The 25,004-nt window shown below is 39.7% G+C and overlaps 1 pseudogene across 1 annotated transcript in view; it reads left to right on the plus strand.

The window, feature by feature from the left end:
* The first annotated feature begins 9,057 nt into the window (after nucleotides 1–9,057).
* Nucleotides 9,058–25,004, plus strand: part of LOC306799028 — an 83,477-nt pseudogene continuing 67,530 nt past the window's right edge. Inside the window, exons 1-7 of the transcript in view lie at nucleotides 9,058–9,145; nucleotides 10,081–10,210; nucleotides 10,762–10,774; nucleotides 14,689–14,864; nucleotides 16,955–17,015; nucleotides 18,990–19,129; nucleotides 22,404–22,586. The product of the transcript in view is annotated as an uncharacterized misc_RNA (transcript). The remainder of the gene's footprint in view (nucleotides 9,146–10,080; nucleotides 10,211–10,761; nucleotides 10,775–14,688; nucleotides 14,865–16,954; nucleotides 17,016–18,989; nucleotides 19,130–22,403; nucleotides 22,587–25,004) is intronic.

Below are 25,004 nucleotides of genomic sequence, written 5' to 3' on the forward strand. Positions count from 1 at the left end.
TGAGGCTGTGCCATTTCTATAATAGTCATGTAATATATGTACAGTAACTGGCAGAAGTAGTGGAAAGCCAAACATAATATTGCTGCTGGTGTTACGTGCACCTTTTGTTCTTATCACTTTTGTATGCTTAGTTTACTTGAGAGGTCAAGATATTCCATATGTTGCAGGGGAGTAAGTTCTGTCATCTGTAGTATCACTTCTTTAGACAAACTTGCACTCTGTGTGTGTGTGGATATAAATATATCTAAAAAAAATCCCCAAATACCAAACCAACCCCAAAATAAAAGCAAACAAAACCCCCTTGCCTACCTATCTTCCCTTTAGGTCCTCTCCAGATTCTTTCAAGAAATAACTTTCACTTTGCTTACTTGACCTCTAAGCAGTTTTCAGATCACATTGCTGAAGTCTGTCCTACTTATCAGTCCTTTGTCTTGCTTCCTTGCATCTTTTCCACTTTTATGTTACTTGCCTTTTTTCCTTGTCTGTTCTGCTTTTGCCTTTTCAGAAACACGTAAAAAAGAAACTTCAGGAAGCTTTACTAAAAATCATACCTGTGCTACAGTTAATCATATTTCCATCTGCTTAACATGAATCATTTGCTGTGATGACACTGTGTTTGTAGCTAGAGGCTTTCTTCCTTTCCTGCAGTCCTTAGTCTGTTTTTTCAATGCATTCTGTCTGGTGGGAACACGGTTTTATTTCTGTTACTAATTTCTCATAAGCAAATAGTTAATGCTGTTCTTTCACTATTACACCTTCTTTCCCTGCCCCTCACCTTGGAGAATGCAAACCTTTGTTCATTTTGGTGAGAAAATGTAACATTGGGAGTGAGTCAGCTGTTTGCATTCAAAGTTTTATTCAGTGATTCTTTTGAAAAAGTGGATATAATCAAAAGCCATCAACAGCTAGGTAACTTTCTCTGATAAACCTTTGCCTGTTTCTGGTGTAAACAATGAAAAGCAATAAATTAGGGTGTTCTGTTGTTTGTTGGTTTTTTTTTTTTGTTTTTTTTTTTAATAGAAAGGTTTGATTGATACTTGTCAATTTATGCTTTTTAGACAAATTGGGCACTTCCAGAATTGGTGGATTTACAGCTGCCAGCTACCTCGTGTCTGTATTTATATAACATATCATTTATGATGGTTTGGCTGAAGTGCATTGCAACTTTTTTTTTTTTTTTTTCCCCTTGTTTTAATTTGAATGATTTTGATGCCATTAAATCTTCTTTCTTTCACTAACACTGCTAATCTATATTTAATGAATTAAAATAATGGAACTGTGCAGTTCTGAGATGTGAATTTTTGGGAAGTTTGCAACATGAACTATTGAGAGAATGCTTGTAGAATATTTGGTTGGTAACATAATTTAAGAGACTGGCTTATTCACAGAGCATCAAGAAGAGTCTGTTGTTTGCATGATTGTGTGTGGTGCGAAGTGATCCTGTAATAGTGTGTCCATTTGTATCTATGAGAATCTGCATACCCGCCTCTAAACAGATACATTTTGCAGAAGGAAAAATCTGTTCTGGAGGGAGTAGAGCCGATCTCTATCACTGGAGTATGTAATACATAGATGACTATAAAAGTATTCCTGCAGTGATTTTAGGTGTATTGGTTTTCCATTTTGCTCATACTGGGGACACTGAAATTAATTATGAAATTTTAAAATGTCTTCAACTACTACATAAAGTTCAGAGCCTCCTCAAAATTTCTACTACCTGAAGAAGATTTTGAAGCACTGTGCTTACTCTCCTCCAGAAAAGTTATGTTTTGCAGGTGTCTATGTCTGATCAGTGTTTATTTCAAATTTGCTTTCTCATATTCTTATGGTCTCCTTAGGTAGCCTACTTAGATGACAGAATTTCATTTTTTCCTCTCACAAGTATTTAATTTGTGTTATATTCTTTGCCAAGATTTTAGTTTGCCATTGTTACCAGATGTATATTTTTTTCTCCTTTCAAACCCGTATTTGAAGCAAAGTGAGTGAGGGACAAAGTGTAAAAGCTCTAAATACATAATTCTTTTAGTGTTGGTGGCCTTTGGCTGGGATTTAAACTAGCTCTGTACTCTGAAGCATTGCCAAAGTTCTTGTGTTTTGGTTGCTCGAGGCAGGGATATGTTTTCTATGAAGCAAAGAAAAAAAGCCAAAGATGGTATGATTCATACATTGTTAAACCTTAAGATACAATGAGCAAACCTATGGAAATAGCCACATTACAAATGATGTGCCTTACTCACAGATAATAAAGTGCAGAAAATGTTGCAAGGTGTGAAGCTACCAATGGCCTTGATGCTCTCCTCTTCCTGAAGGCAAGCTGAGAATACTGTTCACCAAGCAAGAGAGAGTCAGCAGTGCATCCCTCAACTATTATCAAATAAATGCATAATACACATTTCTCCTAAATGTTTGTTACCTGTATAGGGGATACCTAGAGAAAAATTCTACAACGTATTGCAACAGTTGATCATCTATAATGGTAACAACTGTATAATTTAGAGAGGTGTTTATCTTTTACATGGTTACTTATATGGTGAGTTTTAGCTATTTAGTAGCTTTTGGGACAATAACTCGGGGCCTAAAAATATTTGCTTTCTGTTGATGCAGAAAGCACACTTATTAGGCCATGAGAAAATTGTCCTGTGGCAGAGGCAGGATGTCTGACTACTACGTGCTTTAATTCTGGCCTCTAGTTTTAGAAAACTCAGCCAGCTTGCCCTGGCATGGCCAGTTTCAACTGCTAGAGGAGGAGCAAACTGGTACTAAGCAAGTCTGAATGTGTGTTACTGTACCAAAGAAAGATAATTTCAAACTCCTGTTGGTCTTTTATGTGAGTAAAATTCCACATAGATGTGAAGCAGTGCGACAAAATATGTTTCTCGTCAATGTTTCCAAATAATGTGTTCCTAACTCTTCTGTGAAGTTTGAAAGATGAGGTGGGGAAGTATTGGAGGACCATGACTGTCTGTAGCCTTTATTTAATAATAATGATAATAAATTAAAGAAAAAAATCTTAAAAACTTGTTAATCCATCTGTTTTAACTCTCTCTGTTGAAACAATTGTGGGATATGTTTTTTTCTGTTTTTTGTTCTGCTGATTGCCTTGTTTCCTGAATCATGCTGAATCAATGAGCAACATTTGAAGCAACAGTTGAAGATCCAACTGATCATGGGCTAAAGTACGAAGGATGTAATGCTGGAAGTATAAAAATACCATACTTTACACTTTAAAAAACTCTACACAAAATAACTTCTTACATTACCATAATGTTGCTATCATAGTGGTCATAGTGGTTTATAATATTCTATAATTTTTTAACTAAATGGATGTATTCTTTTCAGCTTCATTTTCAAAGAGCTGTAAGTTTATGTACAGTTGTGTTCTTTAAAATACATATATGCCTACTCCCAAGTACCATTTTCATTTTCAAGCAGTTCTGTAAAGTCTTTTAGTCTACCATTTCAAAATAATGATAAGTGACAAACTGTATAAATAGATAACTTAATGGAAGATGTTGAGATAATGCACATAAAACCAATGTTCTAGATCTCTTCATAAAATTTGTGTTTTCTGTACTAATTTATTACTTTTCACCATTTTTTAACAGCAGCATCCTAACATTCTGCTTTTAACAGAAGCAGTATGGATTAAATGTAAATATGGTTTTATAATCTAAAATATATAAACTATGTAGTTTGGGTTAAAAAAACCCCAAACTGTATATATTTGTTAAATCAGAAGTACTGAAGGAATGGCTGTGCAGTCATACTGTGACAGTTCTCCTAAGCTGGTTTGTGCTTGTTCCCACTCTGCTCCCTGCTGATTGTTACAGATGTATAGGTATGCTGATTTAACATATTGGCTACTTCAATTTTAGTATTAATATTACTATTATTATATCCTATTATTATTTTTAAGCATGTGGGAATGACAAGGCAAGGGGGAAGAGTTTGATTTTCCTCTGCAATTTCTGCTAAAAATTATCAAGAAAAGAAGAAACCTTACAGAGGTAAATACATCTCTTAGCAACTTGACTTGAAAATAGCACATGAAGAATTTTCTTAGTGTTCCAATTGTCAGAAATAAGAGCTGTTTCTATTAGGATGAGAGCTCAAACAGTAAAGCTGTGAAGTTGTCAAGATATGGAAGAGGGTGTTTCTAGCAGATCTTCAGCATCATGAAAATTGGGTTAATACGGGAGTGAGGGTTCACAGAATGGCTTTGGGAAATGATGTAGTGTTTGGAACTCCTTAAAGTCAGCCTCACAGGATTTAACCCAATTTTCTTAATCTCTTTCACTTTTTTACAGATGGAATACTACTGCAAATAGTTGTTAAAACATTGTGGTGAAGTACGGGTGGTTGAGATGATTTTGTTTCTCCTAAGTTATGGTAAAATTTGCCGCAATGAGGAGATGTGTAAACCAAAAGTGTGGAAGTGTGTGGTGTTGGCAGCTGGCTCTTTAGCTTCCACATTCATCTAAGTGCTTGGTTATAAGCAGTTTTGGGTTTAAGTGTTTGCTTGTAGTTAAGAGGGCAAATACTATTCTGAGAAAAGTGTGTACTAAAAGCTCTGCTTTTGTAATGGTATTGGGCAAATTGCTGACAGCCCTGACCTTTTCTGGCCAAGAGATTCCTCCAGTGTTTCTTGTTTGTGACTGCAATTTTGGGAGAGAGCATTATTTCCCATCTCTGGGAGGTATGTTGCACTCTGACCTGTCTGCTTCTTAGAAATCTAAAATAACTCTGTGCCACAACATCATAATCTGAGGATTTGTGGAGATGGTCATAGTCATCTTGGGTTGTGTTTTCTGAAACTATTTCCTGTCATACGTATTTTTTTCTGTCTGAAGATTTGCAGATTAAATTTACAGTATCATATGATATTGCTAACCTGTTGCACTATGTGAAATTTATTACAGCATTATCAGAAAATGTTTCAGCATCTATGTCCTTTAAGCATATGTACGAGTCGTTGCATTTATAGGAAAATTCTCATGCCAAGTTAGTACTATGCTTTAATTCCTTAAATGCTGTAACTTTGAAATACTGAAATAATATGAAATGAAAGTTGATAGCCATGACATTTCTAGTTAACAATGTTTTTATATCTCTGCTCAATGACTGATAATTATTTGCTTCCTTGAGCTATCATTCAGATTGTGCATTAAACACTCATTATTTGAAGTCTTTGAGTGTCACCTCAGTTAGTAGTGTAATGGTTTTTGATCTTTGGAGTGGGATGCTGTGAACAGAGTACTGCTTCAGAAGCCCTTCATTCTACCACCCTGCTTTCAATCTGTTGAAAAATATATTCTGAACTGCTCATGTTCCTTAGAGTGGAAACTATTCCTTCTGGCATTTCAAAACCTCTTCGCTTTTACCTACAGAATTGTTAGGAATTGATGTGTTACTTGTGCAGTGTTAACTCACTGTCTCTAATACTTTATTTTATTTTTGTGATTGTATCATCCTATAATATCTGTATGGTTCTAGTATTAAAATTGAGGCCAACAAGAATGGTGCACTACTTTACTTGACAGATGGACAGATATACTGCACTTAACAAGCCTGTTGCTGAAGACAGAAGGGCAGTGAAGAGGGAAGAAATTCTTAGTTAAGTATATACAATTCCTGACACCATTCATAAAGTGTGTGCCAACTAAGTATTTGCCTGGATTTTTACATGCTTGCCACTGCAGAGTTAAAATTACCTTCTAGAGTCAGCTAGATAAAGGGGTGACCAGGTGCTCAGGTAGGAGGGCATGTTGTAGGTGCTTTTGTGTGCAATAGCTGGAATCTGATTTATGTCTATACTGTTTAAAGACAAGTGGCAAAATGTCTTAGTATTAAATTCTATCTCTACTGCCATTTCATTGTCAGTTCTTATTTGCTCTGGCTTCTAATTTAACAACCTTTACTTTGTATTTTCATAAAATTTGTCGGGAATGGATGGAATTATTATTCCATCCTAGTCTTTTAAGGGATTAAGAACACATGTGATCATACATACACATACTCTTACACTTAAAAGGTATTTAGGCAAATAAAACTGTGTTGTTCCCTCTTAGTTGTTTGGGAGAGGAGTTAGATGAGCTAGCTGAAAACTTTTTGTTTTGAATGGCTGGCTGCTGATCTATGACAGCTGCATGCATTTCTGCCGTGCAACATACCTTGCCTGTCACCCAGATCACCAAGTAGCAGAGTTCCAATCCTTTCCTGTTCTTTCTAGTTTCAGGGGAGCTGCTTTCCAGGTCCTAACTGGAGGCAGCCTGGCTCAGCTGGCTTGTTTACCAAAGAAGAGAGAGCTGTGCCAATGTCTACCCACCCTCCTTATTTGGCCAGGTAGCACTCCTTGCAGAGGTCAGAAATTAGTGAAATACCTGGGAACTGGTTGCACCCTGGATTCTCTGATCTCCTTACATAGAAGAGGACATTTTATCTTCCGGTAGTGAGAAGGTGTTTTTTCATCATTGCCTTTGATTTTCTTTATCCTTGGCAAAATTTGAATTTTGGAAGCTCTTGAGTAAACAGAAAGATCCTTGTGTGATGTTTGGAGATAAAAACATTGCAGAAAGCAGGACAATCCTTATGCAAACTTCACAAAAAATACATAATCTGAAGTACTTTTCAAAAGAAGGATGAAGATTCATGTTCTGCACTGGGAGGTGTTAATGTATGTAACAGTGACAGCCAAAATGCATAGGTTTTGGGTCACATTCTTCCAGGCTAATTAAGCAGTATGTATTCTTAGGAGAGGAATGTCTGGTGCAGAAGCTTTTACAACCCCAGTCTGCATTTTCTTTCATGTCTCTCAGTCTTCAGGTTTCATCTGAAATGAAAAAAGCTCCATGTGTTTATGTGTTTTGCAAGGCCTTGTCTGTCCTCTGGAGAGTTTTGTCAATTCCTGCATCTCAGGGATGCTGCAATTCCCCCCTGCAATCTCAAATCTTGCTTTTTCACCATTTAGCTTTTTAACCGTGGCCATTTGTGCACTGCTTCTCAGAAGTTCATGAAATACATTTCAGATAAGTGAGTGTTGACTACAGAGGAGTCCATGGGAAACAAATAACTAGGGGTTACAGTTCAAAAACACATTCTTACTCCATTTTGTTTTTGAAAATTTGAATGTGTGAGTGGGTGTGTTTGTGAGAATTTGCAGTACAGCTGAGCCACTGCTGCAGAGACTGAGTCTAGTGGAAGAGCAGTTGTCAGCTTTGGTTTTCTGGCAGCTGGGGACAGCAAAGGCAACTGCTCAGGTGTGCTCTTATGGATGGGAATGATATACCTATTTGGGTAAAAACAGCCATCCTGTTGATGCAACAAGTCATTGTGACATGGAATGAGGAATATCTGTGTTGTCTGTGAGCAGTGTGACTTGGCCTCATCTGTTTCCCCTAGAAATGTAACTTTAGTTTCAGTTCCTCTCCCATCCCCCATGTGTATTGTTCAGTGGATTTTGTGTTTTTGTTTGTGCTGCAATCTTTGTAGTACCCAGATCTATTCACATATACCATTTTGTCTAACAGAATTAGAAAATGACATCATATAAATTCCCATGTTCCAGAAATAAAAGGGCTAGATGGAGACCTTGAGGTAGCCAGTCTGGTATACCTGAATGAAATGGTGATGGGATCTCCCCCAGGAGCTCTGCTCAGGTGCCTGCTTTTCTTGCCTGGCTTCTGCTTTCTTTTGCTCCATTTTAAACTTGAAATCGGAGTAGTTAAACCCAGCTTTTGTACAAGCAGAAGTTAGCAGTCTAATATCATTTTTGTGCTTAAACACAAAACCAAGGTCTGAGCTTAGGTTTGTGAAGTACCATTTTTACATTTTTAGTGTACATAATCAGTCAGACACCTGCTGTTCCTTAATACACCTTTGACTGGAGGGATTTAATTGATCACACAGTGTGTATTTGTTGTCAGATAACTTCACTATGGAGGTTCTGATGGCAGATACATTTATTTCCCCATACCTGAAGGAAGGTAACTTTTCTAATGCATTTCCAGTTGCTCGTAGCTATTCACACAGTTTCCAGCAACAATTATTTTCTGCAGTCTTTGATTTCCACTTATATCAATTCCCTTCAGCTCCTTCTCTTTTTTGTCAGATTGATGTTGCCAGGTCTGGAATTTGCATAGTACTTTTGAAGTCTCTAGAATGAAATGCCTGGCTGAGCTGGCAAAACCCCCCAGTCATGGTGTCAGAAATTGGGATTAGGCCATTGCTATATCCTGACATGGATGTACCCTCTGCCCTGAGCAGTATTTCTTTCCTGACCATATGTTGTTATATTTGAGAAGTGTGTGCAGTGGGTTACAAGGAAATTTTCAGTGATGCAAAACTATAGGTCCAAAAGACTTTGTTTTGGGTAATTGGCATGTGGCTTGTATAAAGAACTTTTCTTCTCTCTTGCCCTTTAGTACTCACTGATTCACTACCAGGAACTGTTTGTTTCTTCATTGCCTGGAAAAGAGAAGGCTTTGGGGTGACCCATTTGTGGTATTCCAGTACCTGAAGGGAGCTTACAAGATTGAGAGACTATTTACAAGGGCATGTAGTGACAGGACACGGGGGAATGGCTTCAAATTGCCAGAAAGTAGGTTTAGATTGGATATGAGGAAGAAATTTTTCACTGTGAGGTGGTAAGGCACTGGAACAGGTTGCCCAGAAAAGCTGTGGATGCCCCATCCATGGAAATGCTCAAGGCTAGATTGGATGGGGCTCTGAGCAAACTGGTCTAGTGTAAGGTGTCCCTGTCCAAGGCAGAGAACACTAGATGATCTTTAAGGTCCTGTCCAACCCAAACCATTCTGTGGGTCTGTGTTTCTGTGATTGAGATGAGACCTTACCAAATTGGTCCAAATTCCAGTTAGTGGAAAACAGCAGAAATCCTTTTGTACACTTTCTTTGGTTACCGAAATCATGCCTTGGAGGTGGCAAACACACAGCATGCTGCTGATTTTGATTTAAGCATTTGACATGCATTGAGTCTTTTTCTCCTCCCCAACTTGTAAACTGTCTTGGGTAGAGCATCCAAGCTGTAGTACCTTTGGTAGAGAGTACACCTACTAGCCCATGAAAGTCCAGGTTATTTGTCTTCACACACAAAATTTTATAAGAAGTGGCTACAAGAGAAAACATAAAGGTAAACTTACTTTAAATAATGTTAATTTGCCTCTAAAATGTGTAACTTGGACACTCCAGGGAGATGCAGGGAGATATCAGAAGGAATGAAAAGAGTTATTGTCTTTGTATACAGGAAAATATTTTCAATGTACAAGTGGGGCAAGAGATTAAAAGCATGTTTTGTGAGTGCTTATGTCTTTGCTCTTCAGTGTTTAGTGAATATGCAAAACTGAATTAAATTATTAACTTCTCAATGTATACAACTTAAAAGGGAGAGGCTTTGCACAAGTTTGGGCAAATGTTCTCTTACTGAGACTTCTTGAAATTAATTAATTACTTTCTAAAATTACTGTTAAAAGTAATTAATTTTATTTTTTTCTCTCAGCATAATCTGCAGGAACAGTGGTGTTTGAATCTCAGTAGGCCTGCCCTAGTCCTAGGTGATACTCAAAATAAATCTGTCATTATTAGTGGTGCGCAGTTATTATTAGAAGTGTAAATTTAGGAAAGACAGAAACTGAAGGTAAAAGTTTGCACATTTGCATGATGGGTGATCAGTGCATTATTGCAGTCAAAGGAAAATAGGGATTACTTTGAAATGTGTTCAGAGTGCTTTACCAAATGTTTAATTACTGGGTCATATAATTGATTTTGATATGATATCAGGCATTAAACATCAGAGACCAGACTGCGTTGGTACTTCTATAAGAAACAAATCCAAAAGTAAAAAATCTGACTGTATTCCATACCCAAATGAAAATGGCTTTCACCTTAAGGTAAACCTTTGTTGGGTGCACACTTTAAAAAGAGATATTGGCAAGAGCAGCCTGTTGTTCAGGCAGGCACAGGTAATAATCAAAATGTTCTAAAAGTGGAATTTGTCTTTGTGAGAGGCAGCATCTCAAATAATCCTGTGTTTTGGTCTGAGAGGTAACTGTGTCTTCCTGTTTCTAGAAAAGAGCAAGATCGATGGCTGCTGATGGCACTAATCAGAACAGCAGTGTGGCTGCTGGGGTTTTTGGTTCATCAGATAATTAAGTCTCTCATCAAAGTGAAATGGAACCTGGTGGAAAATTACTTACAGGTGAGCAAGAGAAAGTCAGAGTGACATTTTCTGCTTTAGTTTATTAGCAAGTGCACAGTGTCACGTTTTAACTGCCTGAAGGTGCTGCCTGTGGAGATGAGTGTGGAGTTCAGATCTTCTTGTGGCCCTTTGTGTACACACACATTGGTGTCCTTTGCTACAACTTGGCATATAGTATAATGTCTGATATTATATAATATACAGTGTAGTACCTGATTTTGTCCTTGTTATGGGATTGATGGAAGCAGTCTTTCATATACTGTAGTCTTCCTCTTCCTCCTTGTATGGCAGTGACGTGCTGCTTTAGGTGTGGGTGATATCCAAAGGAAGGGATTAACTTTCATTAATGTACTTAATGAGTGTGGACCTGGTATAAGACATATTATTTCACTCTATAGGTCAGCTATATTTTCAGTAATAGATTATTGCAGAATTGCTGTCATTAGCCCTGTGGTAATTGGAATGGTCCTGGTAGAAATCATCGAATGGATAAAACCAATATACTGTTAAGGCATCTCTGACCCTGACTGCTTGCTTTTGTTCACCTGTAGAAAGAAGCAGATGGTAAAATTTTCACTTGGCTTGTGGTATCTATGGTGATGGTAGGAATATTAAAGAGTTTTTTGTGAGAAGGGGCTTTTGAGCTTTTTTTCCAGCTGAATGCTGACCAGGCAGGGTCAGGAATCCTGGCAGCTGGTGCTGGAGGGAGCCTGTACACCATCAGTCACGGCATGCAGCCAGCAGCACTTTGTGCAGGAAGAGGCCAGGGTGTGGGCTGGCAGTGCTTTTGTGCTCAGCAGCAGTGGCAGGGAGCTGCCAGAGCTGGTGCCCAGCAGAGAAATTACCCCTGACTCAGCAGAGGCCACAGCCCAGAGCAAGCTGCTGAAGGTGCAGCTCTGCAGATTTGGGGCTGGGGATCTCTCAGTGAGGCTGGAGCAAGGCAGATGAGCTCCCTGTCTACACAGGTGGGGGGACAGCTGGCACTGCTGCAGCACTGCAGTGGCTGGATGGAAGCTCTTTAGGAAGGCCACACCATAGTTACAAGTGGGAATGATGGGGGTCTGCCTTGGGGGAGACCAGAGCAGCTGAGAGCTTACAGATCAGTGTTAGAGGGCAACAACACATGGGGTGGTGGTGTGGATGTCTGCTGTAAACTGAGAGGAATTAGACAAAGCTGTATTCAGATATTTGGAGGAAGTCTTGTGGTCACTGGCCCAGATCCTTGTGGGAGATTAGCTGAATATCCCATTACATGCTGGAAAGTTAACACATCAGGGCACAAGAAACCCACAAGGTTTCTGCAGTGCATTGATAACAACTTCCTGATAAGGTGCTCAAGAAGCAAATGAGGGGATATACTCTGCTGGACTTTGTACTTGCAGAGAAGGAATGACTGGTCAGGAATGTGAGGGTTGAGAGCAGCAGTATCCATAAGATTGGGGTGTGTGGGATCCTGAGATGAGGAGGGAAAGGTGAGGGATTGGACTTCAGGGCAGCACTTTGGTCTGCTCAGGGATTTGCATGGAAGAATCCCAGAGGAGATGGTCCTGGGGAGAACTGGGGTCCAAGAGGGCAGACTGGTTTTCATCCATGGTGAGGAGCTGTCCATTCCAGTGAGTGAATCAAGCAAAATCAAGCAAGGATTTACAGTGGACAGCAACTCTACAATGACACGACTGGAACCGTGGCTGTTCTTTATTTCAGCTTTAATAAGGCTTCCATCACTGTCTTCCACAACAGTCTCATAGTCAAACCAACGGTGTATGGATTAGATTAGTGAGATGGATTGATCTGGCAGAGCTGCTGGGCTCAAAGCATTATGGTCAGTGGCATGAAGTCCAGCCAGAGACTGGTCCTCAAGGGTATAGCCCAGGGGTCAGTGCTGGGGTCAAATACTGTAGGATATTTTCACTAATGACCTGGATGGTGGGATAATGTTTTGGTGCACCCTCAGCAAACTTGTAGTCAAAAGTAAAAATAAAAATAAGCAGTGCTTGATAGACCACTGCTGAGGCCAACAGCCTCCTGGACTGCATTCAGACTGAAGGAAATGATCCTTCTCCTCTCTTCTGCTTTGGTGAGGCCACATTTAGAGTGCTGGGCCCACTTCTGGGCTCTCCAGTGCAACAGAGACATGGATGTGTCCTCCAGTATTCTGTGGACTCAAGATAATGGAATAATACTGCCAACTGCTGAAGGACAGATCTCAATCAGTTGCACAGAAATGCAAGGGAAGACTTACTCTGCAGAACAGATGGAAGCTGAATTTATCAGAGGAAATATTAAAAAAATGAAAAAGTTTAGGTTTTCCATGAGGAAAGCATATATAATCCTCTTGGAATATTATTTCCCTTTTTTTAATATACAAACTACATGTATGTTTATAAAATATATAAACAGTAGATAAATACACATGCAAATGTGTATATATGCATTTGTATGTATATACAGGCATGTGTGTATATATACATACTGAAGTATAAGTAAATAATACACAGAAAGAAACCACACTTTGACTCCAGGTCATCAAAACAACTGTTACACACACTCTTGGTCCTGTTCTGTTCTAAAATCTGTCCTATTGTTTTATTAATACAGAAGGGCAGGAGGTAAGCTCTCACATCAGTACAAACATGTAATTGCTGCCCTGGAAGATCTTCCCATCTGAGTACCTCCTTCAGCTGCAGATGAGCAGAACTCTATTTTTGTGCACTTTGCTGGTTGGCCGTGCTGCACGGTGAGTTTACAGAACACTTGATGTGACAGGCTGCTGGGAAGGCTGTGACCCTGTGACCTCAGGAACACCAGGGATGTGCTTGACCTGCACCCACCATGTGTCACAGCTGAGCCCTGTGGAAGGCAGAAAAGTGTGTGGGAGCTGAGGAGGTCTGGAGAGAGCACGCCTGTGGTCAGCCCAAACACAAACAAACAAACCAAAAACCTGGGGTGACCAAAACATGTGTTTTGAATGTGAGAATGCCCAGTATGGGAGATGTCCTTCTGGTTAAAATAAAGCAGGAAACAGCTTGTTCACTTATAATCTGTCTGCTATTAATAGCTGCGAATTCATTAAGGTAATTACTGATCTAAGACTTTGAAGGCTCTGATCAGGTAAAATGCCTGAAGACAACAAAGAGTTAGTTTTTGTGCTTATTCTTAAGGTACTTCTGACTTGAAAAGGGCCTTGACGAGTAACATTTCCTATGTAGTGTTTTTAGAAATGGGCAGGAAGTCCTGGGGAAAAATCCCATGAGTTGACACTGAAAGTCATAATTCCCCTTGCCCTTCTTCAGTCCCTCCCTCCTAAAGAGCCTGCATTGCTTATTTTGTTTTTCCCCTGTGATGTATCTTCTGCCTGCAGAAATTTGTAGTACAAAGGTGACTGAAAAGCAGGACCTGGCCTGTGGGTGCTGATGACCTGGCTGTGAGTGCTTCTCTCTGGGCTGATGGTTCTCTCTCTGGGTTCTGTGCTGGCAAGTGTTAGGTCTGCTGTGCAACAAGTCAATAACACTGTGATGAACCAAATCTCTTATTCTTCCTTATACCTGTTGTTTCAGTATTTTATTAAAAAAAACCAACCAACCAAACAAAACCCAATAAAAAACCCCACCTCAATTATACAACCCCACTGGATAGGTCTTTCTTGGCCTTCAGCCTAAGCCTGGATTCCACCACCCATAACTTGTATAAAAGTGTCTGGGGTGAAATCAGTGGTGGTGGCGATGCAATTTACACTTAACATGTGGTGTTTATAAAATAAATACAAGTGGCAGCTGGTATAACTCATGAAAACTCAGTGTTTGGAAGGGGCCTAAGCCAAAGACCATCAGTCCATATAAAAGTTCCTGTTGGTTTTAGATTGATCATTTAGCTGTGCTATGTGGGTATTGCATGTGGCCCAGGTTAGTACTTTATGAGGCACCAAAGCTGAAACATTAAGCCTGTCATTTACTGTCCTGCTGTTTTCAATTTAATTATAGACAGGCAATTAACAGCATAGGTGAGAGAAAAAGTGAGTATTTTACTACACTTACCCCAAAATCCAACAGTAGGAAAAGGGAGTTTGCTGTTATGCCTACAATAACTGAGCAGGTTTAAGCTTTCTAAAGACTGAAGTGAGGGGACAAATCACAGGGGTTCACATGCACACCTTGATCCACAGACAGCCTGTGCGAAAAGGATGAGAGGCTGATGGGCTTCAGGCATCAGGATGGAGGCTGGGAATTGGGAAAGGGGTCCTTGTCAGTTGTTTTCCTCTCTCATTAGCCCCAGCATGTGTATAGCACCACTGTCAGGAGCTTGAATTTTTGTGCATTGCCAGAAGCTTTATGGGCACCTGTGTTGTCTGCTAATTCTGGGAAAGTTTGTTTGTGAACAGAGCAAGGTTGAGGGTCACACTGAAAAATTGTCCATAGATGCATCTAACACATCAACATCTAATAATTGTTGACTGTTTCTTGTTTTTGTTCCCTTTGCAGTTGTTTTGCCAGCAGCTTTGCTGTCTGGCTTGCCAGAAATCATTGGGTATTTTGAATGGCACTTCTATTCAACATCATTTTAACATCATGACATTTTTAGGGACATTTCTCTCATGTATGCTGGCTGTAGCCTACAGGCTTCTCTGTCAGCCAGAAATTCCCATGATCCGTTTGGGGTGAGAAATAGCAATTCTCAATGTTAAAGCTACCAGGCTAAGGGTATGGCTTTGCAACATCTGTCTCAGTAACAGCACTGGCTTAAAAAATACCCTGCACTAGGAGCTCTTTTCACCTGTGCTGTTTCCCATGCCTTTTTCATTAGCACAACTATTCATGCCATGCAGTGGAGGAAAGGACTTTTTTGGTGTGTGTTTGAAATACTGGCTTGGTTCCTTAGTACTATTCCCTGAGTGATGCTCAACAAGCAGTTATCTGGATAACTGCAGTCAGTTTTGTTCCTTAAAAGCCACCTGCCACACAGCCATGGACAGCTTGCTGCTTTACATCTCGTGTACCTGCTTCTACCTGTGTGAAGTCTGTATGAAAATAAAGGGAGTGTTGGGTGGTTTCACACAGCAGGGACAGTAGTTTTAAAGTTGCCTGCAGAAGTGCTCAAAGTGGCTGTGCAAGGCACAGACTGATGGGGTCTGTGTTTCCAGCTTAGGAACACGGTGGCCACCAGTGCCAGCTGAGGGCAACCACAGGGACCAGGTGCTCTGTAGGTGGCAGACTGCAAGCTGGGTTGGAGCTGCTTGTTTTTCTTGCAGTGCTGTTACACTGTGTTTCTAGGTGGGGAAAAGTGGAGTTTATAGTCTTTCTGAACCATAATGTTTTTATGCTGCTTTCTTATGTACAAAGGAAGATAATCCCCATCACCCTGCTGTTGTCCTTGACCTTGTGAGGGGGATAGATGACGCTTGCCAGGTCCTCCTGTGTAGGTCAGAGTGATTTTAAAATTTATTATGTTGCAATACAATCAAACTCGGTAACTGCGGGCCAGATTTTGGGGTTTTTTGTTTGTTTTGGAAAGTGACATAATTTCCTTTATTCATCATTCAGAGGGGAATCCTGCTGTGCTTCATTACCTATCTGGAAACATATCTTGAATAGAGATGGTAAAACTAGTCACTGCTAAAAGGATATAGATTATTTGTTGGCTGTTTTGCTGTTCTATTTCTGATCCTTTTTGGGGTTGGAAAGTATTCATCCTTGAGGTTTGTTCTCCCCTCTTCACCACCCTGACCAAACGTGTTCCTTCCCACCAGCCATTCAGATTTTCTGTTGCTCTGTGGGTTTATGCTTATTTATTTATTTATTTGCACAGAGGTGCAGCACCCTAAGGGATGACTCAGATGTTCAAAAATAGGAGTGCATGGTTAGTCAGAGGTGGCCACAAACCTTCTAGACAATGCTTCCCAGGGGTTAGCTCTCCCTTTTGGTTTCTTTTGTTTTCTTTGCTTTCAGACATTTGTCTCCAGGAGCTCAGAGACTGCAGCTGTGATTTCCTTTTTTTCCTCCGTGCGGGGTTGGTAACAGTGATTTGTGAGCCAAAAAGTTGAATCATATTTCCATGAATAAAGTCATCACAGTATCAACGTGATGCCTTTTCAAAACACAGGAATTAAGAGCTAGTTTAATTTAATTTAGTTGGAACCCTCCACCATTTTTATTAAACATAAACACAACGTAAGTTGCTAAAAGCCTCTGAGAGATTTATTAAGGCTCCTAATTTAAGTCTTGTAGAAAAGTCTTCCAAGATTATACAATGAATAGATTTTTCATTCCATTAAGAGTTTGGATTTTTTTTCCCCATTTAAATGTAATTTGAAGTGCTGCCTGGGAACACACTGTAATAATTTAAATCATCACACGTCTTCTGTTAGAAGTAGGGCTGTTCTGGCTGCCGTGGTTGTTAACCTGGGACCAGATGATTGAAATGGTGAGCTCTAGTCTGATGTGTCACCACACTTGGGCAGACATTAACATGCAATTCTTCAAAGGCATTTCATGGACTGCCATCATCTTTGCAAAAGAGACATTTAAGTCTCTGAGTCAAGAACCTGATATTCTTTAGTAGCTTCCTCCTTTATGTCAATGGGACTTTGCATATTTAAAAGACACATTCAGCATTTTCCATGTTTAAATCTGTTGAAACCAATCTGGCTTTGCTGCTGCACGCTGGCTAGGGCTCTGTCCCCATCTGCCTTTAACTGCCTTATGAATAATTTACCAAAGAGTGCTCTCAATTATACAACATCACTTTTAGTGCTCTCCTGGGCTGTGGCCTGAGGCAGCTGCAGTTGGGCACCACTGGCATGCACCTCCTGGTCTGCACCACCTGATGGGTGAGTGATGGGCAGAGATGTGGGGCTCTGTCAGGGCCACCCCACCACTGCCCTCGATGCCCCAGGGGTGTCTGGTGAGTCACTGGTGAGCCCAGTGCATCTGGAAGGGAAACAGAGATGCTGCACCAGCAATCTTACAGCATTCCTGCTGTTTGTCACTTTGGAATGGGGCAAAAGCTGCCCACTCCAATTAGAAGAAAGTTGTTTAATTAGAAGAAAGTTCACAGGTTGTTTAATACATTAATACAGAAGATATTTTCCCATTGCTTTCTGGGTTATATAAAGAGGGAGAAACAGCAGGATTTTTACACCTGGACTTCATCCTTAAATTAATGATGCTGTCCCAGGAAAAAAGTGATTATGGGATTGCCTAGTATCCACAGGGGGTCTTTGCTTTAGTTTTGAGTTTTGAAAAAGTGAATTGTTTGTGACACATTTTAGTCTGGCTCTTCTCTGCTCATGTGTCTCTCTGACATAATGCTGGTAAATTATCTCTTTTGAACACTTCTACTCAAATTAATGACATTAGTTTCCAGGAAAAGAAATTGCAAACATTTTATGGCTTCTGGATGATATTTATTGCCATGTTGACATGCAAAGCCATGTTTAGTTTTTTGAAGTAAGGATTTAAAAAAGATCCTGTGTGTTAATTTCCTCAAGAAATAGAATTCAAATGAACTCAAAAATCACTTGTGAACTACCTGGAGCTTAAAAGTAAATAAAAAAGCATCTGAGGGAAGATATGGGATGTCCTTTGCCTTCAGTCTTTTTAGATCAGTCATTTAAATAATCTGAGATGTTCTGGTTAAACAAAACATTACTCATGGAAGAAATCAACAATTGTGGTAAAAGAAGAAGAGAAAATGCTGAGGCATGCAGTATATCTTGAGTTTCCTTCTGCTGGAAACAACATCACTGGGGAAGTACTATGTGAAAGTAAAAATCCATGCACAGAAGTGTCCTAACGTTTGTGAATTGGGAAATCAGACATGAAGTTACCTGTGTGACTTTACTGGTGGGCTTTGTTTAGAGCTTTGATGTGATCTCTAATTTTTTCCTTTACTTTCTCTCCATTATCCTCATTGCTACCTGTCCTTGTACTGATAAAACTTATGAACACTACAGAGAAGTTAGGAAGGCCTTCAGATGTTTAGAGATGACTCTGTTTTATTTATTTTTTTTTTTCCTGAGAATGTGCCTTTTGTTACTATTTAAAATACTCAAGTGTTTTTTACACTCATTGGCTTCAGCTGGTGTAGAATGCTCAGCACGTTTACAAATTACCCCTGAAGTGCCAGGTAGCACATCCAGAGGATGCAAGTTTTATCAGCTTCTGAGCACTATTGATTAGTTCATTAGATGCATCAGCATCACTTCAGTAACCCCCACAAAGGCTGGACTTCAAACATAATTTTATTTCCTGTTTCTAAAGCCTTCCTTTGTTTTGTACACTGTGACCTCTTTTAAAAATGTAACATTTGTCTGATGCAGGATGTTGTTTTAATAAAACAAAATGGGTGTTTTGTAAAGAAAATTATATTGTGTGTGGGAAAATATATAATATAAATGTTTGAGGAAGACTGCTCATTAATGCATTTTTTTATAATACTATAATTATTTTCTGCCTGTTCTTGGGCTGTTTGGTGCCAGCTCAGCAGCTCACTGTCACATGGTCCCCGTGGTACCCAAACCCTGCAATGGGGCTGAGGATTTTGTCAAGGCAAACATGTCTGAACTCACATCCTAGAGGGGCAAGGCACTGTAATAACCCCATAATATACCAGCAGGCTTGAGAGGAAACTATGGTGGATTTGTCTCTCTTTTTTTACCCTGTTACCCACATTTTGTCTCTCCTACCTGTTGCAGGCACAGTTTCATTACAGCTGGTGCACAAGCAGGTGTAGCTCTGGTATTTTGTGCTGTCATCATTCTTGTTGTCATTCTTGTTCTTCTTAGAAGTGGGACAACAGGCTGGCCTGGCAAACCTGCTGCTGCTGCTTGGTGGCCACTGTCACCATGCATTTACTGTTCTCTCTATGTTTGTTTACAGCGGTCATTTTGGATTTTTTGAAGCAGAGAAAAGAGTTCTATTATGGGTATGTACTGTGTGGGTGTGGGAGGAAGTAGATGCAGGGGTTTAGGCTTGTCTCTTTCAGTGTTTTTGCTGGGAGAGTATCAGAGAAGGGGCAGAGCTGAGATATGGACAGTTATCAGATATGTGGGTTGTGGAAGCCATCACACTTTACATCTGGAAATCACATACAACAAAGAGTTTTTGTTCTAAATTACAGTGAACAGACAAAACACCTACTGTTTGCTTATTAGCTATTCATAAGATAATTTTCTGTGTTGGTGCTGGTTGGAAGAAGATACTTTGAAATAAAGGAAAAAGCAGAGAAGCTTTTAAATAGACTGTCCTCCCCTTCTGTAGCTGGCTCAAGCACTCTGTTGCTGTTGCAGGCATTGCTGTACTGTGTCCTTGTTCCTTGGTGCTTACAGATTAAACATTTGAAAAGATGCAATCACTGTTTGTTCCTAGTTGCAAAATGGAGGTGACCTTCAGCCTCAGCTGCCTTTGCTGTATTCCTTCCAGCATGACACAATGTCCTCCTAAAAGTAGTTGCTTTTATTTTCATATCTTTCATTCATTTTTATTGCTCATGATGTTAATGATGATTCAATAGCGATGTGCAAGTATCAGGATCTTCACTTCTTCCAGCCTAAATACCCTTCTTTGTACTTGACTTGGAGATCAATTAGTGAGGTAGTAATAAACTGCTGTTCTGAATCCAATCCACTTTTTGCTCCTTTTTACTGTAATAAATTTTTCCTAAAATAATTGCTCAATCACTTTCATTGATCTCTGAATTTCTCCTGGCTTGTATCCCCCTTACAATGCAGAAACTAAAGACCAGGGCATTTTCCACATATAGCTGTACTTTGGTTGGGAAATTGGGCAATGTTTGCATACATGCTGCCTGATAGAATTGTTTTATCAGGTTTATCAGGGGAAAGTGGAGAAGATATTGGGCTTCCTTCCACTCAAATCATTTTTGTGGACCATGGTACAGGTGCCCAAACAGCTGCAGTTACACACCAAGCAGATAAAAGTTTGTGGCTGAAAGGTGAGGCTATGTGGGCAGGGAAGAGGTCAAGCCTGCTGGAGCCAAATTCACTGCTGAAACCAAAGTATTGTGTAATGAAAAGCTGCATGCAGAGGGGAAAGTGGATTCCCTTCTGTAGCTATTTAACAAAAAACTTTGCTTTTTAACACTCAGTTGAAAATATTTTCTGAAAAGAGCAGTGGATTCTCTTTCCTATCCTCTCTTAGTGTTACTAGAGGGAAAAGTTAGTTAAAATTATTAAGAACATAACTTGTGTCAGGGTTCAATAAGTTTTTGGCTCTTAATGTGGTACAGATAAGCAGAAACATTTTCATTTCACTGAACATGAGGCTCAAGGGAAATTTTGCTTCTTGTATATTTTGTGGCATTAACAAAACACAGTTTACAGTGAATAAACTGAGCTGAAAGCTTGTGGGTTATGTTTCTCAAGAAATTATTTGATTTTTTTTAAAGTTTCATTCTACCTCGCACAATGTTACCAGGGGAATTTATTGTACTCTAGAGCATGTGATTTTCAGGAAACTTCCCTTTATTTTTACGTAGACCATAGGATTAATTCTAAAGGTGAAACTTGCTCTGTAGGTACCATTTTTTTTTGATGATTGGCCAAAGATTGTGGTTTATATTGCAACAAAAACAAAGCGTATACTATGGAACCTTTCATTTCCAGCCAGTGGAATACTCTCTTGACTTTGCCTTTACTGCCACACACATGCAGTGTAATGTGCATATTTTACTTGAAAGCAAATATCTCAGTATATCTTTTCCTTAGGAAAGATGGAGGTAAGGTGAAAAAACAATAAAATCATGTATGCCTATTCTTAGTTTTAGTGCAGGATTGGAATTAAGTAGAATATAATGCAAGATATTTGGATCCTGAAGTAAATAAACCAGATCCTCTTTCTACTTCAAATAAAGTTTGTTCCCTCTGAATTCCAACACCTTAAATATTAGATCTCTTGAAATCCTTTGGAAAAAGATGGGTATTGTTACAGCTATTGGTAAAGACAGCATTATTAAAGTTTTGCTTAGTACACAGAGTATCTAGGTGTACCCAGGTGATTGTTGTAATCCTGGTTCTAAGGCATACCTTAAATCTGTCCCTATTCCCTGTGACTCTTCATGCAGGTGTTGATTTTCTGGTGCCAGGGAATGGCTGCTGGGATTCTCCCTCTTCCAGATCCAGCTTTTCTGTCTGCAGCACTCTGTGGAGCAGGTCTTGAACTTTGAATTTGATCCTGGCATTTCTCTAGTCAGGAAATACCATCCATGTTTAGTACAACCACCTGGTGAATTTGTTAAACTCTAGGGTATTTGTAGCAAGAACAAAAATAAGATTAGGGGCAAGAAGAAAAGGAAGGAGGAAAAAAGAATTTGAACAATAAGAGGGCCTCACACTCAAGCAATTTAAGTTGGGTTGACAGCTGACAGTTTGTCCAATCCCCTAACCCCAAGATTACACAAGTTCAGGGTTTTTTTGCTGGCAACTCTTGACACATGACCTTCCCACATCCTGGCAGGTAGCTTTTTATACATTTTATGGTCTCTAGCTTTGTTCAGATCCTAATCATGACAAAAAGCTGTGCAACTCTAAACCTGGGTTAGGGAAATAATATCCTCACAGCTTTTAATAAATTATCACTGACCTATTGACCCCATTTTGTTGCCTGGAAGATAAAATTAAAATGTGATATTGCTTTCATCCTTGCTGCTTGTTGAGGAGTCAAGCAGAAAATTCAATTACTATTATAGCTGCCAGATTATGTTCTGTGCCTGTGATTTGCTGTTTTGTGATTTGTTCTAGCTCAGCATGAATATCCACAGTCTTACTTAAATAAATTTACTTATTAACTATCTCAATGCACATGGATGCAGATTGACACTTAAGAAATGAACATTCTGCAAAGCTCTGATTCAGAAAAGTCTTTTGAAGTGCTCACTAAAGCCATTATATTGTGTTATTTAGATGTAACCTGAAGTGCTGAGTGCCAGTGGTAAATGCAGTACATCATAGTTTTCTGGCACTGCTGTGCCAATAGCAGTGTCTACCTGTTTGATCCCTCTTCTGTGAGGTGTGCAAGAAGAGATCAGCTTTAAATGAATTAGCTGAGTTCTCTAAATCAAAAGGAAAGATTTATTTCCTCCATGGAAATTACTTTGAGGTATCAGGTTTTATGAGAAAGGATGCAATAATTCTTGTCACTGGCAGGATGCTCAGAACAGTTTTCTTCTTTCTTTGACTCAGATTAAGAACTTGCTGGACATGAACATCTTGGCCTTCATTCCAATCATCCTCCTTGGAGTGTTTAGAGGTCTTCTAGGAGCTTTCTTTATTTCCCTAAATTTAAAGATTAATCAATTACATGTGCAGTTCTTTAATTCAATTCCAAAGTCATCCCTTAGAAAAACAAGCAACCATTTGGAGACTGTGTTTATTTATAAGTAAATAATATGCTTCTCTTAATTATATAACATTTACAGAGACTAATGAGGGCAGGTCACAAACTGCTGGATGGGAAAGTAAATCTGACCTGCTGGTACTTAATAATGTGCAACAGAGGAAAGAAAATGTGGATTTTCAAAATGCATATATGTATTTAATGTTGTTAGTATATAAGAATAGAGAAGATGTTTTTTCTTGGTTTGGTTTGGTTTTTATGCTTGAAGTATTTTACCTGTAAAGTTACTCTCCCACTGCTCTTCTACCCTGATGATACTTTATCAGTTTAGTGACACATTGCAGTTGTGTTGGTGTGCTTTTGCATTTATTTGCAATCTATGGAGAACTTGAATAAGACATGATGGGGCCACTTTACACCTAGACTTTGGAGTTTCCATTTGGTACCATAGGTCTTTGGAGAGAGTCATGCCATTGAAAAAAAAAAGGGTATAGGCAAAGGGTTCCTGTATTTTGAGTATTTTAATGCTTTTCAGTTTTATGCTTTGGCTATAGCTTAAGCATGTTGTAATGAAGAACATTATGAACTTAATAATCCTATAAAGACAGGCTGAGGGAGCTGGGTTTGCTCAGCCTGGAGCAGAGAAGGCTCTGGCAATGCCTTAGAGTGATTTCCAATACCTGAAGGAGGCTGCAGAAAGGCTGGAGAGGGACTTTTTACAAGAGCATTTAGTGACAGAATGGGGGCAATGGCTTCAAACTTAAAAAGGGCAAACTTAAAAATGTCTAATATAAACATTAGAAGAAATTCTTGACTGTGAAGGTGGTGAGATGCTGGACAAGGTTACTCAGGGAAGTTGTGTACTCCCCACCCCTGGAGGTGCACAAGGCCAGGCTGGTCTAGTGGAAGGTGTCCCTGCTCATGGCAGGGGTATTGGAACTAGATGATCTTTCAGGTCCCTTTGGATGCAAACCATTCCATGATTACATGTGTAGAAAGAAAATCTTCAGAACTTTTCTACTGCACTGATTTGCACTGTGCAAATCTGAGATTATCTGCAAGTTTTTAGTGTCATAAATTTTCTTTATTCCATTATTTTGAGGACTTTTTTCTGAGGATTTTTCTAGTCTTTTTAAGTGTTAAGATAACCTATCTTTAGGGAAACTGGTGCACACTAAAGCCCCTTTCTTCTGCCCTCTTACAGGCAGACTTGCCAGTATGTTTTATGTATGCCATATCTATTTTTTTTAATATATCCTGCTTTTTCTTCTCTCCCTGCTGGAGAGAGGATTGCTCAACTGAAGACCAGTGAGCTGGCTATAGAGATGCTCTCCCATCAGCCCAGACATCCCTTCAGCAGCTTCCACTCTGAGCCAGCAAAAATACATAAGTTTCAGGGAAAGGCATTCACCTTGACTTGCACTGACAGCCTGCATGATACTGGGAGGAAAACAATATTTTAAATATGAAAGAGGAAACTTTTGGAGCTAAAAGTGTGAATAACTGTAGGTTGAGGCACATGGCCAAGTCTCTGCAAGCTCTCCACAGACTGGTACAGATGCATGTTTCCCAAAGGTTTACCATAGGGTCAGAAAGAGTGCATTTCATTCAGTTCTTGCAAGTTCTGTGTGTGCTCTGGCAGCCCACCACCTCCTCTGCCTAGTCCTGCTCTTGGTCAGAGCAGCAATCTGCTGTTGGGCTCTCTGTTGGCACATCAGAGGTGAAATCTCACCTGGCTAGGAGGAAGAGGAGGAGGAGGGACCCGGTGAAAGGGCTGTGCTGGAGCATGCTTGTGCTGTTGATGACAGCTGAATTTCAGCTCCTCTTAGTGGCAGGATGCTGGCATTTCTGTTGGCAGCTGAGTTTGCTCACCATCTACTCAGGGAACACACCCCAGTGGAGCTCACTTCAAGCTTTTTGCTTCCAGGTTTGACAGAGTGCGTAAGGTCAGTAAGGAAAACAGGATTTCTCAGATTTAGGGAGAATCTTTCCCCTGCCAGCTTTCTCATATTGTGCTACAGCTTTGCTCCCCTATCTCTACAGGTTCATGGCTCTGTGCTGTTGAGAACTGCAGGGAGATATCTTAACCAAAATCCAGTTTTCAACCCAGCAAGGTAAGGAGCTGAGTCCCATGTGTGACCCCCATTAGTCCTGTGGAAATGCCATGGTTCCCAAATGACCTCTGCTTGAAGAGCTGGGTTTGTGACAATTACTATTTTAACAATTTGGAGCCAGAGTTCTATGTTTGACAGCCATTTCCCTTGCCATTGGGAAGCCTTTGGCTTTCTCATGGTACATTACAGAAACACTGCACAAACTGCTCAAGCACATAAAAAACACCGCTTATTAGTCTCTGGAGTAAAAACCAAAACATTCATCAACAGAAGCCAGTAAGAGCCAGTATGTTAGAAGACACTATAGAATTAAATGTAAGATCATCTAGCAGA

Source organism: Erithacus rubecula (assembly GCF_903797595.1).
Source record: "Erithacus rubecula genome assembly, chromosome: 3".
NCBI lineage: Eukaryota > Metazoa > Chordata > Aves > Passeriformes > Muscicapidae > Erithacus > Erithacus rubecula.